Source organism: Rutidosis leptorrhynchoides, chromosome 3 (assembly GCF_046630445.1).
Source record: "Rutidosis leptorrhynchoides isolate AG116_Rl617_1_P2 chromosome 3, CSIRO_AGI_Rlap_v1, whole genome shotgun sequence".
Classification (NCBI taxonomy): Eukaryota; Viridiplantae; Streptophyta; class Magnoliopsida; order Asterales; family Asteraceae; genus Rutidosis; species Rutidosis leptorrhynchoides.
The window spans coordinates 398,179,405-398,186,761 of NC_092335.1; the positions used below are offsets into that span (position 1 = coordinate 398,179,405).

The following is a 7,357-nucleotide window of genomic DNA, read 5'->3' on the forward strand; positions in this document are numbered from 1 at the left end:
ATAGAACAATTACACAGCTTATAGGACTACTATAAATTATTGTCTCCACTATTGTAACAATTAGTGGTGTGGGTTTATTTAGCTAGAGTCCAATATGTGTAAAAGCTTAGAATATCCTCTATAGCTATACTTAGGTAAAATCTATATCAACCAACTATCATTCTGCCAAGGATAGTTGTAATTCTTTGTGATTTAATCAATAAAGAATAAACCGTTGAAAATTACCTTCGACTCTATTTAAATTGCATGCTTGAATACTAAATTGTGTTTAACTGTTAAGTTAATTAAAAAGAGTTGTATTCACCCCCCTCTACAATACTCCTGTTGTTTATCAAGGGACCAACAAAAACAAAAGAGAAGAAATTAAAAAGAACATATACGAGAGTAGTTGGGAAATCTGATAAGTTTTTTAGGTTAAAAAGAACCTAAAGTGAAAAGTACAAAAAGGTCCTCATGTGACTTGCACATTCTACTATTTAACGGACAATTATAACTACTATCAGTTCGATGGACTAGATTCATTCATTTTTATATAGTATGAGGACGATCCATATAATCTTAAAAAGAAAAGGATGAATTGTATAATATTGTGTAAACTACAGAGACTAATGGCATAATTTACTCTTAGATGAAACTCAACAACCGATTGCATCTTGTTCATCCATATGAATGTTGAAATAGAATATTAATAAAGTGACACTTAATTTTGAAGATGAAATAATGATGAAATAAAGAATTTTTGATTTGGGTGTTTGATTTGGGTTTCGATTTTGTGGAAGTGTTCTTAAAATTGTTAGTGATAAAGGTATTTTGAAAGGTATTTATGAACAAAGAGGTCTGAATTGAACAAAGAGGTAGGTTGAAGGAAAAGGATTTATAACGGTGATAATTAACGATCATAATGTTGAGGGACCAAGTGAGTAAAAAATTAACATTAATAACCTGCTACCTGAAGTAATTCATGGCTTGCATACAATAACATTTATTTAAAAGTTAAGTGCATACAATAGAAGATTTGAAAGTTGAATGCATAGAATAGAAATTTGGGTGTAAGTTCAATACATTTTGAGATAATTTTTCCAAAAAATAATGTTAAAAAAATTTCATCCAGCGGCCCAAATTAACTCTCTTGTTCTATTTTTCCCACCTAAATCTATTTCACTTCTATAATCCCCAAAAAATCTCTCTTCCCATCGCAGATGTTAAACAGATCGCTGCTATTTCAAAACCCTAATCCATAACCGCTGTCGTCTTCTTTCATCTCACTTGGTACCACTGACGTCTCAGTTTCTGATATCAACGCCATCGCCGCTACTGCTATCACCAACATTTTCGCTGCCGCCTGCTTTCTTCACTTTCAAGCCTTCTTTCATCTCAATCGGTATTCATCTTTATTCAATTTAGGGTTTTTGTGGTGACTTCAAGTGTTCTCTAATCTTAATTGGTATTCCTCCTTATTTAATTTAGGGTTTTTTATGGTTGTTTTTTGGGGGGTTGTTTAAATGTTATCGCCGTTGGGTTTCACCGCCTCTACTGTATCCATCTTTTCCCATGGTATATGTTTCTGTTTCTTTACCCATTAATTAATATGATGATAATGATAATGCTAATAATAATAAATATCAAGATGATCGGTTCAGTTTTAAATAATGTGAATGTGTTTTTCTGTAATATTTTTCATTCTTGATAACTGCAGCTGTAAAAGTTTTTTTGAATGATAATGATGATAAATATCAGGATGATCAATATAGCCTCTTATGTTAGCCACCAGTTCTTGCTGGGTGAATAAGGCACATAGGTAAGTAAATATAACAATGTTTACTATGTTGTCTTTTTGTAAAAAAGAGGTAACAAGTACTACCTGCACATACTTTTAATGAAAATTGATGCTTCAGTTAATAATGTTTTAAGGTTTAATTTGGGGTGGGAAGGCTATATAGATCTCCTGAAAGTTAAGTGATGTTCCAATCTAATTGAATAAATTTTGTTTCAATAATTGCTGATTATTGTTCTATAATTCGTTCTAGATTTATACAATGAAAAAGAAAACAATCAAAGTCCTACACATCCACAACGTGACAATGAGTATGAACAAATTAGACAAAAGAGGATGGCAGAGAACAATCAAAGATTGCAACAGTTAAAATTAACAAAACTCGCAACTCAACTCGGAACTACGGCAGGTAGTAATAAATTAAAAAAAAGGGAAAGAAACGCAATTGGACACTACCGATAATGATGAAGATTATACGCCTGATTTGTCTGAAGGGAATGATGACCAAGCTAATGTAGAAGTTGATACAAGAGCTAAAGTATCTAAGAAGGTATTGATTGAGAAATTTTGATCATATGATATTTTTTACCAATTCCTTTTAACGATCATATGTAATAATATTAATATGTTAATGACAAAATTTGTTTTGGTTATCTCAACTAATTAATATGTTTTGTATCCAGTCAAAGTTTGTTATTCCAAACCATGCTAATACGTGGATGCTAAGATCAATTGCGAGGAAAGTGAAAAATTGGAGGGCAATATTAAAGAAGAAATACTGGGATTCGTCTAAATCATTTAAGAAGCAAGTCAAATCAAGGCCACCGAACTTGACAGAGCAATATGGAAGACTCTGTTTACTAATTGAAATGCTAAAACGTTTCAGGTATGAATAAAAATTCACATTAGTTGCTTTCATAATATAATATTTAAAATTCCCATTTTAGGAGAAATGTGAGAAAAACAAAGCAAACCGGGCCAAAAAGAAGATGGTGCAGGTCATCGGTATAAAGAGTTATGCACGTATACGTCAAGAGCTCAAGGTAATTTTGAGTGGCAATTATTACTATACTATAAGGATATCCATTGTTAGTACTTATTTATTTATTTTCATTTTTTTAAACAGGCTCAAGAGGGCAAATCTCCAACTCGAATGGCTATGTTTCAAAAATGTTGTTCCAAAGAAGGCGCTACTAAGTGTGAAGAAACTAAAACCACAATTGCAAGTATTATTTTTAAGTTCAGATTGTGTTATAGAAGTGATATGTACGAGTGGTTGTGTGCAACTATAGTTATCAACTGTTTGTAGGGATATATTCTGTATATCTATTACATACTATAAAGCGTATGGGTTATTTTCCACGTGTCACCTCGATATTCACCCTAAGCCGCATTATCTACGTGTTAATCCATAATTAATTCAAAATTATTTACCTAAATTACAATAACATGACGCGGATGTGCATGCCGTCTCTGATTTCCGAACACGGTATATATTAACGTTGCATGTTTTTCATAATATGTAGTTGTTTACTAGATGCAAATATTATAAAATCTGATTAAATTGTAGTACTGATGATGTTTTTTAGACACGTTTGTTTAGTAAATTGTCATAAACTGAACTAACTGTTAAAGTTATATTTGACTATGACTTCATTCATGATGATTAAGTTGTTTAATATGAGATGTATCATATATATATATATATATATATATATATATATATATATATATATATATATATATATATATATATATATATATATATATATATATATATATAGGGGCAGGATCAATGGGGAAGTAACCAATCGGGGGGAATCGGGGGAAGCAAATTTTTTTTTTTTTTTTTTTTTTTTTTTGAAAATTTTTTTTTTCGGCATTAAGATCACACGAAAATATTAACATTTAGAAGAGACACTTCGTGATGAATGTTATTATTTAGGCGGGAAAACGATCGACAAAAATAACATTCAAGATAATATTGTTCGTGAAGAATATGAAGGTTTTTTTTCCATGTTTTGTGAAGTAAAATTTAGCCCGATTTAGAGTTTAGGATTTAGGGTTTAGGGTTTGGTGTTTTGGGTTTATTTCATAAATCCAAAACACCAAACCCTAAACTCTAAACCCTAAACCCTAAACTCTAAACCGTTCGTGTTAAAAACTCAATCTAAATCCTAAATCTAAACCCTAAATCTAAACCCTAAACCCTAAATTTCTAAACCCTAATATCTAAACCCTATAAACCCTAATATCTAAACCCCAATAGCTAAAACCTCAAAATACGCTCGAAAAACACGATAATTGTTATATATTACTTCTTCGAGCGTTTTCCCGCCAAAATAAAAATATTTATCACAAAGTATCTCTACTAAATGTTCATATTTTCATCTCATCTATAATGTTCGTGAACAAAGTTTTTTCAAAAAACGAAAAAAAAGTATGTTTGTTGAGTTATGGGAGACCATTCATTGTTAAATCTTTTAACCATGGAATTATTTAAATTTATGTAAATACTTTTCTAAATATGCCTTCATTCATGTTAGTTCAGTTGTTAACATACAACATTTCTTTAAACCCATGATTGGAATAAATGGTCATTAACTTATGTTGGAACTTGGATTCAGTTTGACCCGTATTCAACCCGCTCACTAACTTTCTTATTTAGTACCATCATGTTAGTTATATTTAGAACTAAATACCCATTATATATGTGGTTAATATTAATTATTAATCTTTTAACTTAGTGCTTAATAGAGACATTATGTCCATTAACTTAGTGTTTACTGGAGTCTTTTCATTAACCTTAGTGGTTATATGTGACTAGTATATAATGGTGATGAGATGGGATGTACAGTAGGATGAGAATGAACATAACACCAAAACACATACAAACATATTTGAGAGAACTTCGCGAGAGACAAGATCGTGGTCTTGTTTTGTTCGTGTATGTTCAAGGCAAATAAGAATATGGAATCTTGGGTTGTGAAACAATGAAAGCTTTCCATTTGTGACTGCTTTCTCGACCGGTGATCTAAACAACGATCCTTTTCGCTTCCGCTACTAGTTTTCGGGTACGTTCCGAATTCATTATTTACTACAACTTAGCTATTATTGAATACATTTTTAAACCATGTTGTTCATAAATTGTCATAGACAACATAGATTACTGCATATATATCTCTAAATATGGGTGATTTTACATATTACTAGAAATACACGCAAATGACAAGTAAGTTGGATCTTTTGGCACCTACTTTAACACCGCCGACTAATGCTTTGGAACAGTGGTATAACAATGTTAATTGTGTTGGACTTCATGAATTAACACCTAATATCGTGGTTTTGACAATACGTTTTCAGTTTTTTGTATAATTAATTTCAGCTCGGCACTTTTGCGATCCACGCAACAATCATTGGTGTTTTGCTCGATGAATGTTGACAAGTACTTAGCAGATTATCTAAGATCAATAAGATTTTAAGTATTTATTTTATATTAAGTTCATTCTCCAAGTTTGAATTGAATGGTCTTGAAGTCTTGGAAAATGTAGCTTATGCAAGGGCATACAACCCAGATCATCAGTCAAGGTTGTTGGTTGAAGCAACTTCAATGATGGTGGAAACCAGGTACTCTTCATTCATTGATCTGAATGATATTTGTCCACTTGCATGCACTCAACCTTTTAATATCATTTGACATGATAAGGGTGTTTGGTTTTTCATTTCATATGTTATAAGTAAAAATTTGAATTGAAACCCTTGAATAATGTTACACACATTTGTAATAGAATGATTTGACGAAGTTAGAGATTGAATAAGCTTGCGCTGTAATTTGAATGATCTATCGAGAAACTGTAAGTCACGTTGTTTTTCTTTTTTTGGCAAAAATTTATGTTGTGTTCTTTGCTAAACATGTGAATATGTATTTACAGCAAAAAATGGAATCTGCATTTATTAACGTACGCGATATTACAGCTGTCAGCAATAATTTTGTTATCCGAGTCAAAGTGGTAAGGATGTTGGTGCAAAAAGGGTATGGATATGACAAAAACAACTTCATCAATGAACTCATCCTTGTGGATAAGCAGGTGATTTTTTATTCTTATTTGTAATGCGTATTCTGTATCACATTTGTACATCTTATGCTGTCTTATGTATGGTTTTGTTGATTTCAGGGTGATAAAATAGGTTTGTTAATTAGAAGCCAACTAAAGGCTAAGTTTGTAAGACAGTTTTAATAAGATGGTACTTATATCGTCAGAAATGTATCTGTCGTTGACAATAAATTGTGGAAGACAATTTATTGCGATCATGAATATAAATTTTCATGCTTATTCAAAACATCTGTTACCAAACAAGCGAATGTAATGGACAGCCAATTCACTTTAACTTTAGACGATTCTCTGATATTTTGAATTTAGTGATTGGTTATGATGTGTCAGTTGGTAAGTATCTTATGCTCTTAACCACCTATGTCATTCAAGAGTATACATCTAAAATTACATATTCATAGTTTTTATACACAATTGTTACTTTTTATTTCTAGATGTGATTGGCAGGATGGTTGGGATCGGTAACCTGACTCCATATGTGAGGGATGGTCAAGAAACAAAATATATCAGTGCTACTATAAAAGACATAAGGTATGCATTTACATACAAATACACAAGTGTTAAATGTATGTAGTTACATGTATTGTAAGTCTGATAGTATTAGTTAGGTATGATTTAACTTAAATAAATTAATTGTTATCAGTGGGGAAGTACTGTATTGTACCCATTGGGGTGATTTTGCTGACAATCTGAATGATTATACACATCTGTAATAGAATGATTTGACGAAGTTGGAGATTGAATAAGCTTGCGCTGTTTAGATTGTAACTAACATATAGGATGAGTTGATTGCATGATAAGTTTGGATTTTAAAAAGCAGTGTATAAAAATGCTAAACAGGAAAACTTGTGAAACATAAGATACTCGCTCACTTAATAAGCGTCAAAGTAGTGGCTCAAGTAGATGGTTCTGCCATGTTAGTCGAACTTCAAATTAAACTAATTGGAGGTAACATCATGGCTCAAACTTCTACAACAAGGTACGATGTGTTAACTACTAATGTTCAGTAACTTCAGTAGGATCAAATATTTATTTATGTGTTTTTGACCTGTTTAGTAAAGGATTGAACATTTTGGGTTGTGTTTGTCACATGTGGGTCAATAATTCAAAAGTTGCTCATGAGTCATGACCCATCCCATGTAACGACCCAATCTCGTTTTACCAAAAACACGTCCTAAAAAAAAAAGTTAATAGTTCAGTTCATTTGGACGGCGTCCATTTCCAAAGGCCAGGACGGCGTCCCAAATATTGGACGGCGTCCAGTTGTTCTAAAAAGCTCTGTGACAAAAACTCACCCAGCCCAGTTATACTGGACAGCGTCCAGATGTCTGATCAGTCCCAAAACCTTCACATTTTATATCAACACTTCCAAAACAACACTAAAATTATTTATAACCATTAACCCAAGTTTAATTAGATCCGAAACGTAAAAATAGAAGTGTTTGGACATCAAAATGGGCCCAATGACCCT

General features: G+C 31.9%; 1 long non-coding RNA gene across 1 annotated transcript; it reads left to right on the top strand.

Moving 5' to 3' along the window:
• Positions 1 to 1,179: 1,179 nt before the first annotated feature.
• LOC139897718 (uncharacterized) lies at positions 1,180 to 3,033 on the top strand. The gene is made up of 5 exons (XR_011776756.1): positions 1,180 to 1,381; positions 2,028 to 2,324; positions 2,458 to 2,660; positions 2,722 to 2,817; positions 2,901 to 3,033. It is a non-coding gene; the product is annotated as an uncharacterized lncRNA (long non-coding RNA).
• Positions 3,034 to 7,357: the final 4,324 nt, after the last annotated feature.